We start from the raw sequence: 23,656 nt of genomic DNA, 5'->3' as shown, positions 1-23,656 counted from the left end.
TCCCATCTGAGATTAGATTACAAAAGACTTTTTTTTTTTTTTTTTTTGGAGACACGATCATGCTCTGTCACCCAGGCTGGAGTGTACTGGCACTGTCACGACTCACTGCAGCCTCTACCTCCTGGGCTTACGCCATTCTCCCTAATAGCTGAGACTACAGGTGCATGCCACCACTCTCGGCTCATTTTTGTATTTTTTGTAAAGACCGGGTTTTGCCATGTTGGCCAGGCAAAGCTCGAACTCCAGACCTCAAGCGATCCATCCACCTTGGCCTTCCAAAGTGCTGGGATTATAGGTGTGAGCCACCATGCCCGGCCAACACTGTGGCTTCTGTCTTGATTGCAAACTGTCTCTCTCTGATGCCTCTCACGTGCTTGTTCTGAGGAAGCCAGCTACCATGCTGTCAAACACCCCATGCAGAGGTTCACATGGCCAGGAACTGAGAGTAGCTTCTGGCCAACAACCAGCGAGAAACTGACACCCCCAGAGGAATCAAGGCCCTTAGTCCAACAGCTTGTGAGAAACAGAATCTGGCCAACGACCACGAGGGTGAATTTGCAAACAGATCCTTCCCCTGTGAAACCTTCAGATGAGCCAGCAGCCCTGGGAGAGACCCTGATTCCTGCAGCATAGAAGGTATGAGAAAAGAAATTTTTTCTTTTTTTGAGATGGAGTTTCACTCTTGTTGCCCTGGCTGGAGTGCAATGGCTCGATCTCAGCTCACCGCAACCTCCACCTCTCTGGTTCAAGTGATTCTCCTACTTCAGCCTCCTGGGTACCCAGGATTACAGACATGGCCCACCACACCCAGCTCATTTTTTGTATTTTTAGTAGAGACAGGATTTCTCCATGTTGGTCAGGCTGATGAACTCCTGACCTCAGGTGATCTGCCTGCCTTGGTCTCCCAAAGTGCTGAGATTACCGGCGTGAGCCACCGTGCCCGGCCAGAAATGTGTTGTTTTGACGCATTAGGGTTTAGGATAATTTGTTATGCAGTAGTAGGTAACTAATTCAGGGGCCCAAACTCACTCATTTTGATGGATTTTCAAAAGCTTTAGAAGTTTTTGTTTGAATTTGGCTTCATAAGTGTCAGTGAAAGCTTTCTACTGTGCTTGCCTGTTTAGCCTGTTAGACCTTGTCTTCCCAGGATGCTACTTCTGGAAGCTTCTGGGGCCACTCAGTCTGTAGTCCTGCAAAGAGGATGTCACAAAAGGTAAATCTTGATCATATACCATGTGAGTGAGTGTTTGAAAGTTAGGTATACTTTCCAGAGTAACATGCATTATTTTTTATTATTAATTTTCTGTTGCGAGAGTATAACATGAATACGCTCTCCTTATGAAAATAAGTACGTTATAAATAGAGTCCTCTTTGACAGTAACCTGATCTAGTTTCCTCTCCTCCCCACCCCTCCCCACCCTCAGTATGAGTTTGGAGTAAATCTTTCCAGGCCTAGAAAAAAAATTACATAAACACGCATGTGTTTGTTTTTGCAAAAATGATACTCTCCACCCATATCGTTCACTTTTTTCATTCCTCGCTTTTTTCCACTCAACTATCTCATCCAGTTTTGAAATCCCTGTTGATACATGTGGATCTAGTTCATGCTTAGCTATAAAAAATGAAAACTTGCTGGGCGCGGTGGCTCACGCCTGTAATCCCAGCACTTTGGGAGGCTGAGGCGGGTGGATCACGAGGTCAAGAGATCGAGACCATCCTGGTCAACATGGTGAAACCCCGTCTCTACTAAAAATACAAAAAATTAGCTGGGCATGGTGGTGCATGCCTGTAATCCCAGCTACTCAGGAGGCTGAGGCAGGAGAATTGCCTGAACCCAGGAGGCAGAGGTTGTGGTGAGCCGAGATCGCGCCATTGCACTCCAGCCTGGGTAACAAGAGCGAAACTCCGTCTCAAAAAAAAAAAAAAAAAAAAGAAAACTTATCTCTTTTCCCACTGAAAAGAGATTTTCAGTTGTTTTCAGATTGTCATTTTTCTCCACAGTGCTACAGTGAACACTGCCTACTTGTCTATGTCAGAGTGTCCTTTTCTAGGGAAGACACCTAAAAGAGGAAATGTTGGGGAGGAGAAATCATGTGAACATTTTTAAGTCTTAGAGACACTGCCAAATTGCTCACCAAAACGCTCGTGCCAATTTATAGTTCCTGCCATAATGAAATTGCCTGTTTGCCTTGATCCTTGCCAGAATGTCATCGTTTCCAGTCTGGCAGGTGAAAATGATTTCTTGTTGTTTCGGTTTGCATTCCCCTGGTTATTAGTGAGGTTGAAAATCTTTTCATATATTAATTGGCAGGTTCTCTTTTTCCAGGGCTCCTATGAGAGGAGTTTTGTGTGCCTGTGTGGGGGCGGGGGGTGGGGATCGGGGTTGAAAGTTGGTGCCAACTCCTTGGGGGATTTGCATACCAGTTCTGAGAACATCAGCTGCTGTTGCTGATGGCACTGGGGGCGATTGTGAGAAACTGAGATCACATACAGCCTCTCCCTCTAGGGTGAGGAGGAGTCACTGCTTTCAGTGAGGTCACTAGTCTAGAGAGAGCCACTGGGGCTATGCAGTCCACAAAGTGCTTGCTCAAACCACTGGGTGAAGGCAGAGACAACAGGGTTGGAACATTGGCTGGACTGATGGCCTCCAATCAGTGCAAAATCAAAATAGGTTGCTGTTGCACCGCGGGGTAGGGCAGAGGATGGCTGGAACTCAGGGGGCTCCCCTAGGTAAAAGTTAATGGAATACCACTGAATGCCCAAACAGGCAGGACCAACAAGGGCATAGACCCTCAGGAAGTAAAGCTTGGGACACCTCATATTAGCAAGGCAGGAGGAATTTGGATTGTATGAGGGGTAAAGAAACCTCATAGCTATTTGGAAACACAAAGACTGTTGCTGATCCTCAAATTTTCTTCCTTGCTAAATATGTATGTTTATATATTTCAAAGAATTTCTCATCTCTTTGACTGGCTCCTTTCCCCTCAATACGGACAAACTTGCTATTTAGACCATAGGTTACAGACTTGTGATGGAATTAAAAGAGGCACAGTTCTGATCCAAAGATCTTTATCTTGGAGTTGGGTGCAGAAATGGAGGAGACTTGGGTGCCTCTCTTTGGGACGCGTGGGTATATTTTATGTTGTAAGGGGAAAAAATCGCATTATTTTAGGCAACAGACTTTTGGAAAGTATATGTATGGGAAGATATGTCCAAAGGGATGGACGGTTTTGTTGGGGGAGGTGGTTCCACCCACATCCATTCATCCTGCCTGACAGCATGCATGATTACCTCTGGGCAGTTCCCTAGGTGTGTACCAGCTTGGTGGAATGATAAATCGAGGCTCTGGCAGAACTCCCACTACAGAAATGAAGAGGCCCCTGAAGGCTCCATCTGCCAGATTCTTCCTCTAATCTCAACAGAGCCAAGGTGCCAGCATGTTGCCTAAAGTATGTGAGGGTGACTCACTCCTCCGGAACTTTTAATCCTTTAATCCTAAACGGAGTGAAGCAAGTCTGTTCATTCCAGAGGCAGTGCTGGGAAAGATTGTCAAGCCACGGAGACTTTCTGGAACTCTCTGATTCTGTTTTGTTCCATTGGATGAATCTACTACAATTTACTTTTCTCTATCGACATCTGGGGCTATCTCGAATACCGCCGCTAGGAACATACTTAGACTTCTCTTTTGGTACACATGTTCACACATTTTTCTTGGGCATGTACCCAGGAGTGAAACTGATGGGCTGTAGTTGTAAGAGAGATTGCAACATGTATTTTGGATTTGTTAAAGTCTAATGTTAATTGGCATTTTTGCTTACTTCACAGATAATGCAAGGACCCTAGGACATTTATACCCTCTTCTGACCTATGTGCCATTATAGCTATGTATATTAAGTCTTCTAAGACATTATTTTCATTGTATTGTACAGTATTAATTTAGAACAGCCCATATATTTACAATTTCAGTTGCTCTTCATTCCTTTCCGCAAATACAAACTTTCATCTGGGATCACCTTTTTTTCTGCCTGAAGGATAACTTTTAGTATTTCCTTTAAGGAATTTTGTCAGCCTTTTGTCTGAAAATATTTTTATTTCACCTTTAATTTTGAAGGTTATTTCCATTGAATATATAATTTGGGATAGGCAGCTATTTTCTCTTAACACTTTGAAGATCTCATTTTATTTTCTTCAAACTTGTTCTCTTGGGAACTAGCTGTCCTGGTGCTCCTTTGAAGGCATTGCCTTTGTGTATGTGTGTGTGTCTTCTTTTAAGATATGTTTCTTCGTTAGCATTTTGACTATGATGTACCTAGTCGTGGTTTTCTTTGTATTTATCCTGATTTAGATTAATAGTGATTCTTAAATATATGGCTCATACGTTTCATTTGTTTCAGAAAATTGTCAACCATTATCTCCAAAATACTGCTTTTGTTCCAATTTGTCTCTTCTTTCCTTCTGGAACTCTGATTACCCTTAGTTAGATCTAGTCATTGTAACCCATGTTTCTTACACTGTTTGCTTCTTTTTTTTTTTCTTCTGTACTTTGCCATGGATTTTTTTCTCCTCATCTATTTTCTAGTTCATCAGTTATTTCTTTAGCTGTGCATAATATACTGTTAAACCCATTGATCAATTTCAGTTACTGTATTTTTTTGTTCTCAATTTTCATTTGATTCTTTTCATAGTTTCTAATTTTTTGTCAAAACTTAAAATGTTTTTTTTTTTTTTTTGAGATGGAGTCTTACTCTGTCACCCAGGCCAGAGTGCAGTGGGGTGATATCAGCTCACTGCAACCACTGACTCCTGGGCTCAAGTGATTCTCCTGCCTCAGCCTCCTGAGTAGCTTGGATTACAGGTGCATGCTAGCATGCCAGGCTAATTTTTGTATTTTTAGTAGAGGCGGGGTTTCATGATGTTGGCCAGGCTGGTCTCGAACTCCTGACCTCAAGTGATCCACCCACCTTGGCCTCTCAAAGTGCTGGGATTACAGGCGTGAGCCACTGTGTCTGGCCTAATTTTTTTCTTTTAAGTCTTTGAACATATTAACTACAGTAATTTTTAAATTGAAATCTAATAACCTTGGGGAGAGATAGCATGGGGAGAAATGCCAGATATAGGTAATGGGGAGGAAGGCAGCAAATCACACTGCCATGTGTGTACCTGTGCAACAATCTTGCATGTTCTTAACATGTACCCCAAAACCTAAAATTCAATAAAAAAAAATCTAATAACCTCATTTTGTGAATCTCTGTGGTTCTTCTATTGTCTAGTTTTCTTCTTTTTACTTCTCATTTATTCTCAGCCTCCCAAGTAGCTGGGATTATAGGCGGGCACCACCATGCCTGGCTAATTTTATGTTTTTAGTAGAGATGAGGTTTCACCATGTTGGCCAGGCCAGGCTTGAATTCCTGACCTCAGGTGATCTGCCCACTTTGGCCTCCCAAAGTGCTGGGATTACAGGTGTGAGCCCCTGCATCCAGCCTTCTCATTTATTCTTGAAGGACATTTTCACTAAGTGTAGATTGTTAGGTTGACTGTTATTTTCTTTGAGCTCATTGAAATTATGTTTTCATTATTTTTGTCAAAAAGTCCACTGTTTCTTCTTTGTAGGTAATATAACTTTCTTTTATGACTTTTAAAATTTTTAGTTTTGAAGACATTTTCCTTCAGTTTTGATGTGATGTGTTAGGTATGGATTTCTTTCTTTTTAGAAAATCCTGCTTGGGATGCATTGGGTGTCTGTAATCTATGGATCAGTGTCTTTTATCTCCGCTTTTATCACTTGCAAATATGCCTCTACCTAATTATTGCTCTCTTTTCCTTCTGGAACTCCAACTACATATATGTTAGACTTCTCACATTATTTCCCATGTTAACTTCTCTTTCGTATTTTGTTTTTGTCTGTATGCCAAATTCTGGATAATGTTTTCTGAACCATTTTCCAATTGGCTATTCTTTCTTCATTTCTGTGTTATTTCTTGTTAAACCTATCCATTGAATTTTCAGTTTTGCTTACTGTTTTTTTTTTTTTTTTAAAATTTCTAGAAGTTCTGTTTTGTTTTTCCAAGTATTTGGGATCATCTTTTCCATACAAAAGTATCTGTTTGTTTTTCCAAGTATTTGGGGTCATCTTTTTTTTAACAAAGTAAACTTTAGATTTTAGAATAGTTTATTTTATTTAGTTATTTATTTAGAGATGGAATCTCGCTCTGTTGCCTAGCCTGGAATACAGTGGCATGATCTTAGCTCACTGCAGCCTCTGCCTCCAGGGTTCAAGTAATTCTGTCTCAGCCTCCCAAGAAGCTGGGATTAACGGCATGTGCTCCCACACCCAGATAATTTCTGTATTTTCAGTAGAGATGGGGGTTTCACCATGTTGGCCAGGCTGGTCTCAAACTCCTGACCTTAAGTGATCCACTCACCTTGGCTTCCCAAAGAGAATAGTTTTAAATAGACAGAAAAGTTGCAAAGATAGTACAGAGTTCCCATATTCCCTGGCTTCAGTCTTGCCTATTGTTAACTTCTTACATTATTGTGGTACATCTGTTGCAACTAACAAGCCAAGACTGATATTAAGTAAATTCCTGACTTTATTCATATTTCATTAGCTTCCCCCAGTGTCTTTTCTCTGTTCCGGGATCCCTCCCAGATATCTTGTTATGTGTAGTCATCATGTCTTCTTAGCCTCCTCAGACTGCGACAGTTCCTCACACTTCACCCATTTTTGGTGACCTTGATTATTTCGAGGAGTACTGGTCATGTATTTTGCAGACTATCCCTTAAATTAAGCTTGTCTGATATTTTTCTCATGGTTAGACTAGGGTTACAGGTTTTTAGGAAGAAGACCACAGAGGCAATGTGCCCTCATCACATGACATCAAGGACATATGCTATCAATTGTCTTGTCACCGATTACCTGGCCAAGATGGTGCTTGCAAGTTTTCTCCACTGTTATTTTTCACCCCAGTCCCTTAATGCTGTCCTTATTGGAAGCAAAACTCTAAGGACAGCCCACACTTAAGGTGTGGGGAGTTAAGCTTCACTTTCTTGGGGAGTGCGTGTCTATGTAAATTATGTAGAATTCTTCTACATAGGAGACTGTCTATTTTGCCTGATTTCATTTATTAATTTTTTTCCATTGTTTATATACTGTGGGGTCACAGATTTTTTTTTTTTTTTTTTTTTTTTTTTTTTTTTTGACAGAGTCTCTGTCACCCAGACCAGAGTGTAGTGGCGCCATCTCAGCTCACTGTAACCTCTGGTCATTGGTCTCAATCTCTTGACCACCCGCCTCAGCTTCCCAAAGTGCTGGGATTACAGGCGTGAGCCATGGTGCCTGGCCCCTGGTTCCGTTTATTGGAGAACAGTATTAGAAACCAAGAAGGTCACTGTTTAGAGTTTTTCCTTCTTGCAGGTATTTTAAATCGTGTATTTTATTCTTTAAATAAAGTAAGCATTTAAAAAATTGGTCTCAGCTGGGCGCAGTGGCTTATGCCTGTAATCTCAGCACTTTGGGAGGCCAAGGCAGGTGGATCACCTGAGGTCAGGAGTTCAAGACCAGCCTGGCCAACATAGTGAAGCCCCATCTCTACTAAGAATATAAAAATCAGCAGGGCGTGGTAGCACACGACTGTAATCCCAGCTACTTGGGAGGCTGAGGTGGGAGAATCACTTGAACCCAGGAGGCGGAGGTTGCTGTGAGCTGAGATCATGCCACTGCACTCCAGCCTGGGCAACAGAGTAAGATTCCTCCTTAAAAAATATTAGTGTCTGTCTGAAGTTTTGGTATGTTTGTTTCTGTAGTCTGTTGTTTCAACTGGTTCTGACTCATGGTGCCTTGTTCTCCCATATGTTTGGTCATTTATTTATTATTAATTTTTGTAAAAATAGAGACAGGGTCTTGCTCTGTCATCCAGGCTGGAGTGCAGTGGGATGATCATAGCTCATGGCAGCCTCCAACTCCTGGGCTTAAGAAATCCTCCTGCCTCAGCCTCCTGAGTAGCTGGGACCACAGTTATGCACCACCACCTGCCTGGCTTATTTTATTTTTGGTAGAGATGAGGTCTTGTTATGTTGCCCAGGCTGGTCTCCAACTCCTGGGCTCAAGGGAACCTCCCACCTCAGCTTCCCAAAGCACATACAGGTGTGAGCCAGTATTTTTTGCTTTATACAGTTGCTGTACTTGAAAAATTATTTTGGAGATTCACTGAAACCCAATGTGAAGCTGCTTGTCTCAAAAAGGCTTTTCATTTACTTTTTCTTCTTGGGTTATTCCCCATCTGGGACCATTTTAGATGAGGATACAATTCTAATTTCTCTGAACTACGCAGACTCTGTGAACCTGTGCTACAAATTCATGCAAAGGTCAGCTTCATGGTCACAAGATTTTTTTCCTTTCCTTTTCTTCCTGCCCCAAATATTACCAAGCCAGTGCAACCCCAGCTTAGCCTGTAAAAGGCCTCCTATTATTTCCTCTACCTTGGGCAGGCCCTGGCATTGTTTTATTTCCAAATTTTCTCATTAATCCATTAAAATTGAAGCATAAGTGTTTCTTATTAGCATACCACCTTGGGGTAAGGTTGGTTTTGTGCTTTGAAATTATCTTTCTTTGGTTCCTGCTTTTTTCTTGGAATTTAGCCTGGAATTTACTTACTTTTTCATTAGCTTTTTTAATGCTCTTAAGATTTAAAATTTTAAGCCAAGTGCAGTGGCGTGCATCTGTATTCCCACCTACTCAGGAGTTTGAGGCAGGAGGATTGCTTGAGGCCAGGAGTTCGAGACCAGCCTGGGCAACATAGTGAGACCCTCATCTCTTAAAAAAAAAAAAAAAAAAGATTGACGATTTTATAAAGTCCTTAAAATGGCATGAAAAGAAAAAAAATAGAAATAAAAAAAATTTATATCACATATTTAGTTGTTTTCAGTGGGATAGTTGGTATAAATAGTATAGCCCATCTTTCCCAGAAATAGCTTTTTAAATCTAGGGACGCTGTCTGTCTTTGGTTCTGGAAAATTCTCAGACATCATCATCTTAAATATTGCTACCTCCTGATTCTTTCTAGTTTCTCTCTCTCTGGAACTTTTAGTGTATATGTTTTGGTGCTTTTCAGTCTATCCCCCTAGCTCTTAACTACCTTGTTACATCTTTCATCTCTTTATCACTGACTATGAATGACTCTCTCAGCTCAGCCTTCTAACTCACAAACTCACTCTTTGTGTCTATTCTCTTGTTTATCTCCTTACGTTGGGAACTTGTCACTTGGTTCCCAGGTTTGTTCCCCGTCCTACTCTGCCCTGTGCTATATTGAAAGGAACTCTGTACCCCATGGTCTCTTCTGTGTAAATTTGGCCCATGGGAAGTCTTGGCAGATGACTTGAGGGAGAGATAAGAGAGAAACTAGGGCATTTCTCTCCCTCTGTCTCTGCTTTAGGCAACGTCTCTGGAAGAGACTGTGTCTCCCACTCCTGCCAGATAGCTGCAGTTTCTATGGTCTCAGATCCTGCTGTGGTTCTAGCCCTGATCAGATAGCTTGAAATGCTGGGTTCTGGTAACACACCCTCCTTCTGCTTTCCGTTCAGCCATAGGAGAGGTAGCAGCTTTTTTCTTTTTTTTTTTTTTAACCTGTTTTGAATCTCTGGGATGCCTCATCATCCCCTCTTTTTTTTTGAGACGGAGTTTCGCTCTTGTTACCCAGGCTGGAGTGCAATGGCGCGATCTCGGCTCACCGCAACCTCCGCCTCCTGGGTTCAGGCAATTCTCCTGCCTCAGCCTCCTGAGTAGCTGGGATTACAGGCACGCGCCACCATGCCCAGCTGATTTTTTGTAGTTTTAGTGGAGACGGGGTTTCACCGTGTTGACCAGGATGGTCTCGGTCTCTTGACCTCGTGATCCACCCGCCTCGGCCTCCCAAAGTGCTGGGATTACAGGCGTGAGCCACCGCGCCCGGCCCATCATCCCCTCTTGACTTCTAAGTTCCTCTATCATCTGTGTAATACATTCCTTCTATAAAGTTGCCTCTGTTGAAAATATCTAGAGAGATTTTTCTTTTCCTAACTGGACCCTGACTGATATACCATCTAAAAATTATTTCAGTGGCTTTAAAAATGTTTCCAAGAGTTTCATTTATTTTTATTATTTTTTTTGAGACAGAGTCTTGCTCTGTTGCCCAGGCTGGAGTGCAGTGGTGTGATCTTGGCTCACTGCAACCTCAGCCTTCCAGGTTTAAACAATTCTTCTGCCTCAGCCTCATGAGTAGCTGGGACTACAGGCATGTGCCACCACTCCTAGCCAATTTTTTTTTTTTAAATTTTTAGTAGAGACAGGGTTTTACCATGTTGGCCAGGCTGATCTTGAACTCCTGGCCTCACGTGAGTGAGTCTCAGGCTTTACTGTGTTGGCCAGGCTGGTCTCAAACTCCTGGCCTGAATGACCCTCAGGCTCCCAAAGCTGGGATTATAGGCGTGAGCCACTGTGCCTGGCTGTTTCATCTGTTCTTGATTTCATAATCACCTGCTTTTGTTTGTTGATTTTTTTTTTGAGACAGAGTTTCACTCTTGTTGCCCAGACAGGAGTGCAGTGGCATGATCTCAGCTCACCACAACCTCCGCCTCCCAGGTTCAAGCGATTCTCTTGCCTCAGCCTCCCGAGTAGCTGGGATTACAGGCGTGTACCACCACACCCAGCTTATTTTGTATTTTTTTTTTTTTTTTTTTTTTTAGTAGAGACAGGGTTTCTCCATGTTGGTCAGGCTGGTCTCAAATTCCCGACCTCAGGTGATCCGCTTGCCTCAGCCCCCCAAAGTGCTGGGATTACAGGCGTGAGCCACTGCGCCCAGCCTGTTTGTTGACTTTAACTGCACTCATTTTAAAATCCTTTCCAGATTGCTCTATTATTCCTATTTTCTTTTATGTGAATCTTCTTCTATGTTGGGTTTCATTGTAGCCTTTGTAATTTTTTTTTTTTTTGAGTGCTCATCTTACATGGAGGCTTTTTTTTCCCCCTCTCCCACTCACTTTCCCTGGAAAATGGCTTTATGATTGCTTTAGCCCAGCGCCCTGAAAATAAAGTTCAGTGGCTCAGGGGTCTTTGCCCTGTGAGTGTATCAGAATTCCAAACCAGGAGCTCACAGGAAATGTATTTCTGGTGGCTGCTGTACAAATCTCCCTGCTTTTCCGCTGTATCACAGGCAAGAACTTTGTTTCTAGTGTACTTTCAAGCACCTGGGTAAGACTTTTTCAACCATAGCTCGTTAAGCAGGAGCTCAGTGCATCAGTTTTCCCCTGTGAATAGGGGTGCAGTGGTTCCTTATTCTTGCGTTGGAGTTGAAATTTCATATTTGACTGTGTGGGCCAGGTCCTGGGTGGTATGGGCCTGTGCGTTAAGCTCCTGCTTATTCCTATGGGTATCCACTAAGTTTCCGGTCCATGAATTTTAAAAATCATGTCCTTGAGTGTTTTCTGAAACATGCCATCATTTCTTACATGTCTGAAACACAGTGAGGAAAGCTTAGCATATATTCCCCCTGAGTCAACACAATACGGACCCCCTGTTTGTCTAAAGTCTTGCTACTCCAAGTGTACGCTGTGGGTTCATTTTAAATGCAAAATCTCAGGTCCACCTGGGACTTGCTGAATCAGAAGCTGCTCTTTAACAAAAATCTGCAGATGATTTGCATACATATTAAAGTTCGAGGAGCACTAGATTAAGCATCAGTTAGTTCCAGTATAACCAACCTGAACAAAATTAGACCTTTAGAAAGTTTTTGTTTCCAGCTGGGCATAGTGGCTCACGCCTATAATCCCAGCACTTTGGGAGACCAAGGCAGGTGGATCACTTGAGGTCAGGAGTTTGAGACCAGCCAGGGCAACATGGCGAAACCTGTCTCTACTAAAAATGCAAAAATTAGCTGGGCATGATGGCAGGTGACTGTAATCCCAGCTACTCAGGAGGCTGCAGCAAAAGGATTGCTTGAACCTGGGAGGCAGAGGTTGCAGTGAGCTGAGAGCACACGCCTGCACCCGAGCCTGGGCGACAGAGTGAGATTCCATCTCAAAAAAAAAAAAAAAAGTTTTTGATTCCCTTCCTCCCTCTCTCATCTCTTTTATGTTGATATATCTTGAGTTTTAGTTACCATTTGGTATTAAAGATTATGAATTTTATAAGCAATAATAATTTAGACCTATCACATATGTTATTAATTTCTTTACTGTCTATTGCTTCTTGCATCCTACTATTTCTTTTGGCTTCATTTTTTAATATAGTTTTTTAAGAAAGAGTCTCACTGTGTCAGCCAGCTGGAGTGTAGTGGTGTGATCTTGGCTCATTGTAGCCTCAACCTCCCGGGCTCAAGTGATCCTCGCATCTCAGCCTCCTGAGTAGCTGGGACCACAGGCGTGTGCCACCACTCCTGGCTGGTTTTGTATTTTTTTGTAGAGATGGGATCTCATTATATTGCCCAGGCTGGTCTTGAACTCCTGAGATCAAGCAGTGCTCCTGCTTTGGCCTCCCAAAGTGTTGAGATTACAGGTATGAGCCACTGTGCCCAGCCTGGTTTCAGTTTTCTCTTATTGAAGTGCTCATGGAGCATCTGTTATGATCAAATGTCTGAGTCCTTGTAATCTGAGGATGTTTTAATTTTGCCCTCATTCTCAAAGGACAATATTAATGGATATAGTATTTGAAGTTCAAAGATATTTTCCCTGGCTGGGCATGGTGGCTCACGCCTATAATCCCAGCACTTTGGGAGGCTAAGGCAGGTGGATCACCTGAGGTCAGGAGTTTGAGACCTGCTTGGCCAGCATGGTAAAACCCTGTCTCTACTAAAAATACAAAAAATTAGCCAGGATTGGTGGTGTAGCCCTGTAATCCCAGCTACTCAGGAGGCTGAGGCAGGAGAATCGCTTGAACCCAGGAGATGGAGGCTGCAGTATTGGTGCCACTGCACTCCAGCCTGGGCAACAAGAGCGAAACTCCACCTCAAAAAAGAAAAATAAAAAACCAAAGATGTTTTCCCTTAGCACTTAACAACTATTACTGTATTATCTTCTTGCATCCATTAAAAAAAATCTTTTTATTCTGAAAAATTTTAATCTTACAGAAAAAGTAGAAGGAATAATACACTAAGCCCCCAGATATCCCTCACTTGACTTCAGCAATGACCAATATATTTGCATCTATTTTGCTGATGGGAAATCTCATGTCAATCTCATTCTCGTTTTTTGGGGGTCTTTTTGTTCTGGTAACTTTTAGGTAGTTTGTCAGCCTTCTTGTTCTGAAAATGTACCACAGTCTCTATGTTTGCCTTTTTTAAAAAATCCTGATTAGCATTCAGAGAGGTCTCTCTCAATCTAAAGACTTGGATTTTGGTACAGTTCTAAAAATTTGTTGACTGTTATTTTTTGAATATTGCTTCAATTATCTCCTGGAAATTCTTTTAGAGAAATCTTGTAACTACTGAATCTTTTCTCCATGTGTCTTTATAATTTTCTTCATTCTTTTAATCCCTTTATCTCTGTGCTGTGTTCTGGGAAAATTTCTCAATATAACCTTCAGCTTTCTAGTTTCTCTTTCAGCTGTGTACAGTCTGCTCTTCACTGATACATTTTATGGTTACAATGCTTGATTGTATACTTCTCTCCTCTAGGAAAATTCTCCTGCGTACATCCCTAGTGGAAATGGTTATCTGGAGGGCCTCATTGGCAGAGGGGTGGGCCACATAGGATCACTGTGGCTATAGCGTGAGCCTGGGAGGGCCGCCATCTTAGATTGAGAGGGACCTCTCTGAATGCTAATCAGGTTACATTGAGGGCCGCCATCTTCCTGAGGTGAAGATCTTAATTTAACTGATAGAACCTAAAAGTAGTTACTTCTAAATGGCAAAGGAATTTTATTTCTACTTTTTGTTGAAGAATAGAATAAAGAGCGTTAATACATTATGCACCTCAACTTTTACATGTGTATACAGTTGTGTAATCACCACCCAGATCAAAATATAGATGATCCCTAGCCTTCCAGAAGTTCTTTGTGCCTCTCTCCAGTCACTATGCATCCCCTCTTCCCACTACAAGTAACCATTTCCTCCGATTTCTATCATCATCAATTAGTTTTCCTGTTTTTGAACATTATATACATGGAATTACATCATATGTATGTGTCTGACTTCCTTTGCTGAACATACAGCCATGAGATTCATCCTTGTTGTGTATAAGCTGTTCTTTTTTGAGATGGAGTCTCCCTCTGTCACCAGGCTGGAGTGCAATCTCTGCTCACTGCAACTTCCACTTCTTGGTTTCAAGTGATTCTCCTGCCTCAGCCTCCCGAGTAGCTGGGACTACAGGCATGCACAACCACACCAAGCTAATTTTTGTATTTTTAGTAGAGACAGAGTTTCACCATGTTGGCCAGGATGGTCTTGATCTCTTGATGTCATGATCCACCTGCCTTGGCCTCCCAAAGTGCTGGGATTATAGGTGTGAGCTATACCGTGCCTGGCCATAAGTTGTCCTTTTATATTGCAGTGTAATGTTCTATTGGATGAATAGATCACAGTTTATATATTAATTCTCCTATTGTTAGACATTTAGTTCTTTTCTAGTTTTTAATTATGTTGAATAAAACTTATAGGAACATTTTCATTTGTGCCTTTTGGGATATATATGCATTTATTTCCCTTAGGTGCAAACCTAGGAAAGAGATTGCTGGGCCATAGACCAGGCATGTATTTAGCTTTAGTAGATACAGTCAAATAATGTTTCCAAAGTGGTTGTACCAATTTACATTCCCATCAGCAGTGTATGAGATTTCCAGTTGCTCCACATCCTTGCCAATACCTAGTTTTATGAGCCCTTTTATTTTTAGCCATTCTGGGGATTTGTAGATGTATCTCATGGTTTTAATTTGCATTTTCCTGATGAGCAGTGATGTTGGTCACTGTGACAGATGAGATTTTCCTAAAAGAAAGTCTCAGCAATGTCTCCCATCCCACATGACCTTACAATGTAACTTTGGCATTCTTCCAACGGATAGGTGGCATCTGTATTCCCCCCCTTGAATCTTGTGACTATGGTGGAAGTGGTAACGTGACTCCTGAGGCTAGGTTGTAAGCGGCATTGCCTAGTTTTCTGAGACATCACTTTGGAGCCCAGAGCTTCCATATGAGTAGTTAAACTAACCTGAGGTCACTATGCTATGACAAAGCCCAAACAAGCTCATACAAAGAGATCATGTGGAGAGGCCCTGAGACTACGTGAGAAGAAAAAGATTTCCAGCCAGCCTCGGGCTGCTCTAGACCCCCACTGGTCCACCTCCAGCTACCATTTGACTGCAACTGCATGGATCACACTAAGCCAGGCCCTCCCAGCTAACACGATCCTCAATACTTGAATGTTGCTTTAAGCCAGTAATTCTCAACTAGGGGAAATTTTGCCCCCTGGGATGTGTGGCGCTGCCTGGAGATGTTGTCATAACTTGGGGCTGGGCGCATGGTGGTACTTGCATCCAGTGGGTGGAGACCAGGGGTGCTGCTAAACATCCTGCAGGACACAAGACAGCCTCCAGGACAAAGAATTATCTGGTCCCAAGTGCCAATTGCGCTGAGATTGAGAAACCCTACTTTAAGCTACATGATCCACTAAGCTTTAAGTTGATTTGTTACATAGCAAAAGTACTAGAACAATCATGCAGGCAGAGAGGGAGATCTATCTATCTATCTATCTATCTATCTATCTATCTATCTATCTATCTATCTAGACAGAGTTTCGCTCTTGTCATCAGGGCTGGAGTGCAATGGTGCGATCTTTGCTCACTGCAGCCTCCGCGTCCCAGGTTCAAGCGATTGTCCTGCTTCAGCCTCCTGAGTAGCTGGGATTACCAGCACCTGCCACCACTCCCGGCTAATTTTTGTATTTTTTTTTATTCTTTTATTTTTTTTTAATTAAAAAAATATGGAACGCTTCACAAATTTGCGTGTCATCTTTGCGCAAGGGCCATGCTAATCTTCTCTGTATCGTTCCAATTTTAGTATATGTGTTGCCAAAGTGAGCACTAATTTTTGTATTTTTAGTAGAGACAGGGTCTCACCATGTTGGCCAGGCTGGTCTTGAACTCCTGACCTCAAGTGATCAGCCCACCTCAGCTTCCCAAAGTGCTGGGATTACAGGCATGAACCACCAATCCCAGCACAAGAGGGAGTTTATTAAAGAAGATTAGTTCACAGGCTGGGCACAGTGGCTCACGCCTGTAATCCCAGCACTTTGGGAAGCTGAGGTGGGCTGATCACTTGAGGTCAGGAGTTCAAGACCAGTCTGGCCAACGTGGTGGAACCCTGTCTCTACTAAGAATACAAAAAATTAGCCAGACATTGTTGCAGGTGCCTGTAGTCCAGCTACTTGGGAGGCTGAGGCAGGAGAATCAGTTGAACCCACGAGGCAGAGGTTATGGTGAGCCGAGTTTGCGCCACTTCATTACTGCATTCCAGGTTGGCTGACGGAGTGAGACTCTGTCTCAAAAAAGAAAAGAAAAGAAAATTAGTTCACGAATCTCTGAGAGGGCCAGAGTGTTGGACTTAAAGGTTAATCAGCCAGGAGTGCTCTTCAAACTGCATCACTGGGTGTCCAGTGAAGACCATTGGATGTGGACCCACGGCTTGCACCTGTGATGCTGAGAACTGGATTCAGAGCCTCTGAATACTAGATGCTGATGCCACTGTCACTAGAAAGTAGATTCCATGTGTCTCTTGCTTCTTCACATTGCTGACTTTGGAATCACTCTGACTCTGAGATGGCTGATGGATGAGCCCTGGGTCATGTGTGAACTGTCTGCAAAGAAGTTGAGAAACCAAATTTTCTGGCTTCTACCAGGGAGGCAGAACTAACGAAGCTTCCAAAGATGCTGGGAAGCCAGGAGCCTTGACAAGATCCCTTGGCACGATGTTGTGATAAGATTGTTGCAAATGCCTTCAGGTTATTTCTAGTTTTTGTTTTTGTTTTTGTTTGTTTTAACTTATTTAAAATAGGCCAAGCGCCGGTGGCTCATGCCTGTAATCCCAGCACTTTGGAAGGTCGAGGCGGGTGGATCACGAGGTCAAGAGATTGAGACCACCCTGGCCAACGTAGTGAAACCCTGTCTCTACTAAAAATACAAAAATTAGCTGGGCGTAGTGGCACGCACCTGTAGTCCCAGCTACTTGAGAGGCTGAGGCAGGAGAATCGCTTGAATCCGGGAGGCAGAAGTTGCAGTGAGCTGAGATCGTGCCACTGCACTCCAGCCTGGCGAGAGAGTGACACTCTGTCTCAAAAAAACAAAAAACAAAAAACAAAAAAACAAAAAACAACTTATTGAAAATAATACTCTCCATTATTATACCTTTTGGGCTAGAGACTTTACTTTAGAGATTATAATCACAAAGAAATAACTACTCAGCTATAGTAACATGGCACTTATTGTCTTATTGATTATAACTTCTGAAAACCGGAAATAGCTCAAGCACCATGGAACAACAGACTAATTTGTGATATACCAAATGTCTGCATTTTCCAGGGATGGTATGAATTCCAAATATTAGGTCACATTGTCTTCATCTGTTTATGCTTGGCCAGATGATGCATACAGTTTACCTTGAAATGTGTGATCACTGTGAATACGTAGTTTTATCCTGATGGAATATTGTAACAAAAACACTGACTATTTTACTAGGTGAATACCTGGAAAGCGGGTATCAAATGTTTTATGAAAGAAACGGAAGAATCTAAGTATACTCATTACAACCATGGCATATTAGCGTTTGCATAATGCAAAGGGTTTGCTTTTCGTTTCTAAAGTTAATATTGAAAAAGGAAATTCCCTTTTGTTTTTCTGATGTTGGTATTAACCTCACGGCTTCTGAAGAGCTTGCCCAGTAGGTGGCAGTACTGGATAAGAGCAGATAGAAAATTCTGCAGGCTGCCTTCCAGCACTGTTTCTCCAACTTTGGTATACATACCAATGATCCTGTTAAAACACAGCTTGTTGGGCCTCACTGCACTTGGAGTTTGAGTTAGTAGATGTTTTAGTCCCGTTGTGCTGCTATAACAAAATACCTGAGACTGAGTTATTTGTAAAGAACAGAAATGATGCCTCACAGTTCTGGAGGCTGGGAAGTCCAAGATCACTGACAGGTTTAGTGTTCAGTGAGGGCCTGCTCCATGGATGGTGTCTTCTCCCAGTGTCACCCTCACATATTGGAGGGCAGAGGGGCAAAAAAGGCCTAAGCCAGTTCCCTGCAGCCCTTTTATACCACACGGATCCACTCAGGACAGCAGAGCCCTCATGGCATAAACACCTCTGAAAGGCCCCATCTCTTAATACCACCACCATGGGGATTCCCTTTCAACATGAATTTGGAGGGGATGCCTTCAAACCATAGCAGCAGGTTTGGGGGGGGCCCGAGAATGTGCATTTCTAACAATTTCCCAGGTGAAACTGATGCTGCTGGCTGGGGATCACACTTGAGAACCACAGTCTTCTCACACGGGGAGCTTCTTGAAGTGCAGAAGGTCATTCTTCTCTCCTTCCTCATAGCACCTGCCCCTCCCACGCCACTGTCATGTGTTCATGGAGGTGCTGGGCCACTTTCTCCTTCAAATACTCACTTTCCCCTTGAAATAATTTATTCCTTGGCTCTGACAATACCCCACTCACCTCTTTTGCCTCCTTTTTTTACTATTAAATTATTTTATTTTTTTGAGACGGAGCCTTGCTCTGTCACCCAGGCTGGAGTGCAATGGCGTGATCTCAGCTCACTGCAACCTCTGCCACCTGGGTTCAAGAGATTCTCCTGCCTCAGCCTCCTGAGTAGCTGGGATTACAGGCATGCGCCACCATGCCCAGCTAATTTTTGTGGTTTCAGTAGAGACAGGGTTTCACCATGTTGGGCAGGCTGGTCTCGAACTCCTGACCTCGTGACCTGCCCGCCTTGGCCTCTCAAAGTGCTGGGATGACAGGCATGAGCCACTGTGCCCAGCCAATTTAATTTTATTTTTAAAGAGATGGGGTCTGGCTATGTTGCCCAGGCTGTAGTACAATGGATATTCACAGGCACCATCATACAGCATACCTTGTGTTAATGGGGAAGCTGGGCCAGCCACTTGGAGGCGGGGGGACCTGCAAACAAGTGTTTCTTCCTGGCCTACTTGACCTTCTACATCCCATTTTCCATTTGAAGCGAGCAATTGGGCATGATGGAGGGAGTGCCCTTCATCTATCACTTCCTGGAGGCACTGACGGACCTCACAATGGGGTCTAACTTGGGACCCCGTTACTGGTATCTCTGGCCCCCTACCTTTGTCCACTTTGGGGTACTTCCTGTCTTGCTGCGGGCATCCTGACGTCCTTTGCACTCCCCTCTTCCCTCCCTTCTGCAGACACTGATCTTACAGTGAACTTCAGACTTTGGTTTAACTCCCTCCTAGGCTTTGTATGTCTTGGGTTCTAACTACGGAATAAAGAGCTTGTTTCCGATGCGTAGAAATCCAAGCAAAGTTTAGCAGTGGATATTTTAACTCTCTCCTCAAACTTTCAACCTCTCCTCCCCTGGTTTTACTCTCTCAGCTGAGCTTGACTTTGCTTCCTACTTCACTAGGGAAATGGAAATTATTAGAAGAGCATGTCCGCAGGTTCCCATCACAGCAGCTACCCTTCCTCCTGCATCTGGGCCCTGATACTCCACTTCCTCTCCAATAAGATGAATGACTTGCTTAGGTTCCTGGCCAACAGCAGCCTCTCCACTGCGTGCTAGATTGTGTCCCCCCTGAAGAGCAAGCTGTGGCGATTCTCCCCTCTCTACCACATCACCAGCTTTCTCCCATTTACTGCATTGTCCCCATTAGCACACACATGTGCTATTATTTCTTCGATATTAATAAGAATTGCTTCTGGCTGGGTACGGTGGCTCATACCTGTAATCTCAGCACTTTGGGAGGCCAAGGTGGGCGGATCACGAGGTCAGGAGTTTGAGACCAGCCTGGCCAATACAGCGAAACCCCGTCTCTACTAAAAATAAAAAAATTAGCTGGGTGTAGTGGCAGGTGCCTATAATCTCAGCTACTCAGGAGGCTGAGGCAGGAGAATCCCTTGAACCCAGGAGGTGGAGGTTGCAGGGAGTGGAGATGGTGCCACTGCACTCCAGCCTGGGTGACAGAGGTAGGATCCATCTCAGAAAAAAAAAAGAGTTGTTTCTGGGCCGGGCCCTGTGGCTGATGCCTGTAATCCCAGTGACTCAGGAGGCTGAGATAAGAGGCCAGGAGCTGGAGACCACAGGCCTGGGCAACATTGTGACACCCTATCTCTAGAAAAACATAAAAACTTTTCTGGGTATACTGGTGTGTGAGCTGTGGTCCTAGCTACTCAGGAGGCCGAGCTGGGAGGATTGCCTGAGCCCACAAGTTCAAGGCTGCAGCGAGCTATGATCACTGCGTTCCAGCCTGTCTGTACTTTGCTCAATACTCCAGCCTCTTCTAAAAAAGTTGCTTCTGTTTATTGTCTCTAATTTCTCTGCTTCTATTCTCCCATGAACCTACTCAATCAGGCCCCATCTCTCTACCAAAACTGCAACTGCCCTAGTCATAGAAGCCCCTGGACATTTACCAAGCCCTATGGTCACTTCTCAGTCCTTAGTGTCAGCATTTGACATGTTGATCACTTTTCCCTTGAAATACTTTATTTCTTGGTTCCCACAATACCCCACTCACTTCTTTTGCCTTCTCTTATTTTTTTATTATTTTATTTTTAAAGAGACAGGGTCTCACTATGTTGCCCAGGCTGGAGTACAAAGGCTATTCACAAGCTCAAGCATCATAGCACATGATAGCCTCAAACCCCTGGCTCAGCCTCCCCAGTAGCTGGGACTACAGATGCGTATCACCACGCCCAGCTGTGTCCTTTCTCCCTCTCTCTTTGTGAGATAGGGCCTTGCTCTGTTGCCCAGGCTGGAGTGCAGTGGCAATATCATAGCTCACTGCAGCCTTGACCTCCTGGGCTCAAGTGGTCCTCCCACCTCAGTCTCTAGAGCTTGGACTACAGGCGTGCACCACCATGCCTGGCTGATTTTTTTTTTTTTTTTTTCTTTCAGACAGTCTCATTCTGTTGCCCAGGCTGGAGTGCAGTGGTGTGATCTCGGCTCACTGCAACCTCTGCCTCCTGGCTTCAAGTGATTCTCCCACCTCAGCTTCCCTAGTAGCTGGGATTACAGGCGCCTGCCACCATGCCCGGCTAATTTTTTTATTTTTAGTAGAGATAGGATTTCACCCTACTGGCCAGGCTGGTCGCGAACTCCGGACCTCAGGTGATCCGCCTGCCTTGGCCTCCGAAAGTGCTGGGATTACAGGCATGAGCCACTGCGCCTGGCCTAGCCTGGCTACTTTTAAAATATTTTGTAGAGACAGGGTCTTGCTATGTTTCCCAGCCTTGTCTCAAACTCCTAGGCTCAAGCAATCCTCCCACCTCAGCCTCACAAATCACTGGAGTGACAGATGTGAGCCACTGTGCCTGACCTGGCGACTCTTTTTCTTTTTTCTTTTTTTTGTTTTGAGCCAGAGTCTTGCTCTTTCACCAGGCTGGAGTTCAGTGGTTCAATCTCGGCTCACTGCAACCTCCACTACCTGAGTTCACGCGATTCTCTTGCCTCACCCTCCCGAGTAGCTGAGATTACAGGCATGTGCCACCACACCAGCTAATTTTTGTATTTTTAGTAGAGACGGGGTTTCACCATGTTGGCCAGGCTGGTCTGGAACTGCTGACCTTGTGATCAGCTTGCCTTAGCCTCCTAAAGTGCTGGGATTACACGCGTGAGCCACCACACCTGGCCGGTTTCTCTTTTAGATCACTCTTGTCCCATTTGCTGGATCGTCTTCATTTTCCCTACTTCCAACTGTTGAGGTGCCCAGAGTTTAGTCCTTAAACCTCTTTTGTATCTACTGTCAGTTTCTAGGTGATCTCCAGGACTTTGAAGCCATCTGTATGTCGGTAACTCCCCAGTTTGTATCTCCAGCCTGAACCTGTTTCCCTCCCGATCTGTACGTATCTCCACCTGGATATGTTAGGCACCCCACTTGCCTGTCCCAAGCAGAGTCTTGGATGTGGACTGTCCCCTCTACTTCAAGCTACTCCTGCAGACCTCAGCTGCACTGGTTCAGGACAAAAACCTCAGTGTCATCCTTGATTGCTTTATTTCTGCCATAACCCATATCCAGCCTGTCAGCAAACCTTCTTGGCTATATCTTCAAAGGATCAACAGAATTCAGCGATTTCCTTCGACCTTTTGCTCTGTCTCTGACTGCTCCCAAGATCTAAGCCACCACCATTTCTCACCTGGGCTACTGAAATAGCCTCCCAGCTGGTTTCTTTGCTTCTGTCCTTGCCCACCTGCACTCTGTTCTCACCACAGCTGCCAACGATCTTGTTAAAACCTGAGTCAAATAGTGTTGTTTCTTGGTTCAGTCCCTCCCCTCCATGTTCTCAGAATAACACTGGAGTTATTGAGACCTGCAAGGTCCCACATGCTCTGTGCCCTGGATTTCTAATCTCCATTGCTCCCACCCTTGGTCACTGTATTAGTCAGGGTTCTCTAGATGGACAGAACTAATAGGTAGATGTATATATGAAAGGGACTTTATTAGGGAGTATTAACTCACATGATCACAAGGTAAAGTCCACGATAGCCTGCAAGCTGAGGAGCAAGGAAGCCAGTCTGAGTCCCAAAACCTCCAAAGTAGGGAAGCCAGCAGCGCAGCTTCCAGTCCGTGGCCAAGGGCCCAAGAGCCCCTGGCAAACAACTGGTGTAAGTCCAAGAGTCCCAAAGCTGAAGAACTTGGAGTGTGATGTTTGAGGGTAGGAGGCATCCAGCACATGGGAAAGATGAAGCCCAGGAGACTCAGTCTGCTCTTCCATCTTCTCCCGCCGGCTTTATTCTAGCCACACTGGCAGCTGATTAGCTGGTGCCCACTCAGATTGAATGTGGGTCTGCCTCTCCTGGTCCACTGAGTCAAATGTTAATCTCCTTTGGCAACACCCTCACAGACATACCTAGGAACCACACTTTGCATTCTTCAATCTAATCAAATTGACACTCAGTATTAACCATCACAGTCCCCCTATTCCAGCAACGTGGCTGACACACATCTACCTCAAGACCTTTGGACTTGCATCTCATACTACCTGGATTTCTTTCTCCCAGATATTTATTTGCATGACTCACTTCTTCACTTTCTGCAGATTTTTTTTCCTCAAAAGCCACCTTCTCTGTAGACTTTGAGGAAAGCAGATTATGCAACATCATGGGTGGGCCTCATTCAATCAGTTGAAGACCTTAGAAAAAAAGACCCAGTCCCCTCAGGAAGAAGGAATTCTACTTCCAGACTGCCTTTAGACTCCAGCTGAAGCATCCGCTCTTCCCTGAAGACTTCAATCTCTCTTTCTTTCTCTTCCTCCCCCATACCTCATTTTTTCATCCTATTGGTTTTATTTTCTATTTTTCTGGAGAATCACGACTAATACAGATTTTGGCTTCCTGGCCAACTTACGTAGAATATAAATATCCAACCCCTGACCAGTGCTGAGGCTCACGCCTGCAATCCCAGCTCTGTGGGAGGCTGAGGTAGGCAGATCAGGTCAGGTGTTTGAGAC

At 44.0% G+C, this 23,656-nt stretch overlaps 1 non-coding gene across 1 annotated transcript; it reads right to left on the bottom strand.

Moving 5' to 3' along the window:
* Window positions 1–15,936: 15,936 nt before the first annotated feature.
* Window positions 15,937–16,043, bottom strand: LOC116545912. Its single transcript, XR_004266507.1, has one exon. It is a non-coding gene; the product is annotated as a U6 spliceosomal RNA (small nuclear RNA).
* Window positions 16,044–23,656: the final 7,613 nt, after the last annotated feature.

Source organism: Sapajus apella, unplaced genomic scaffold (genome assembly GCF_009761245.1).
Source record: "Sapajus apella isolate SASKATOON/1434 unplaced genomic scaffold, GSC_monkey_1.0 scaffold445, whole genome shotgun sequence".
Taxonomy (NCBI): Eukaryota; Metazoa; Chordata; class Mammalia; order Primates; family Cebidae; genus Sapajus; species Sapajus apella.
Note: the sequence above shows the minus strand (reverse complement) of the source record. Positions and strands in the feature narration are given on the sequence as shown.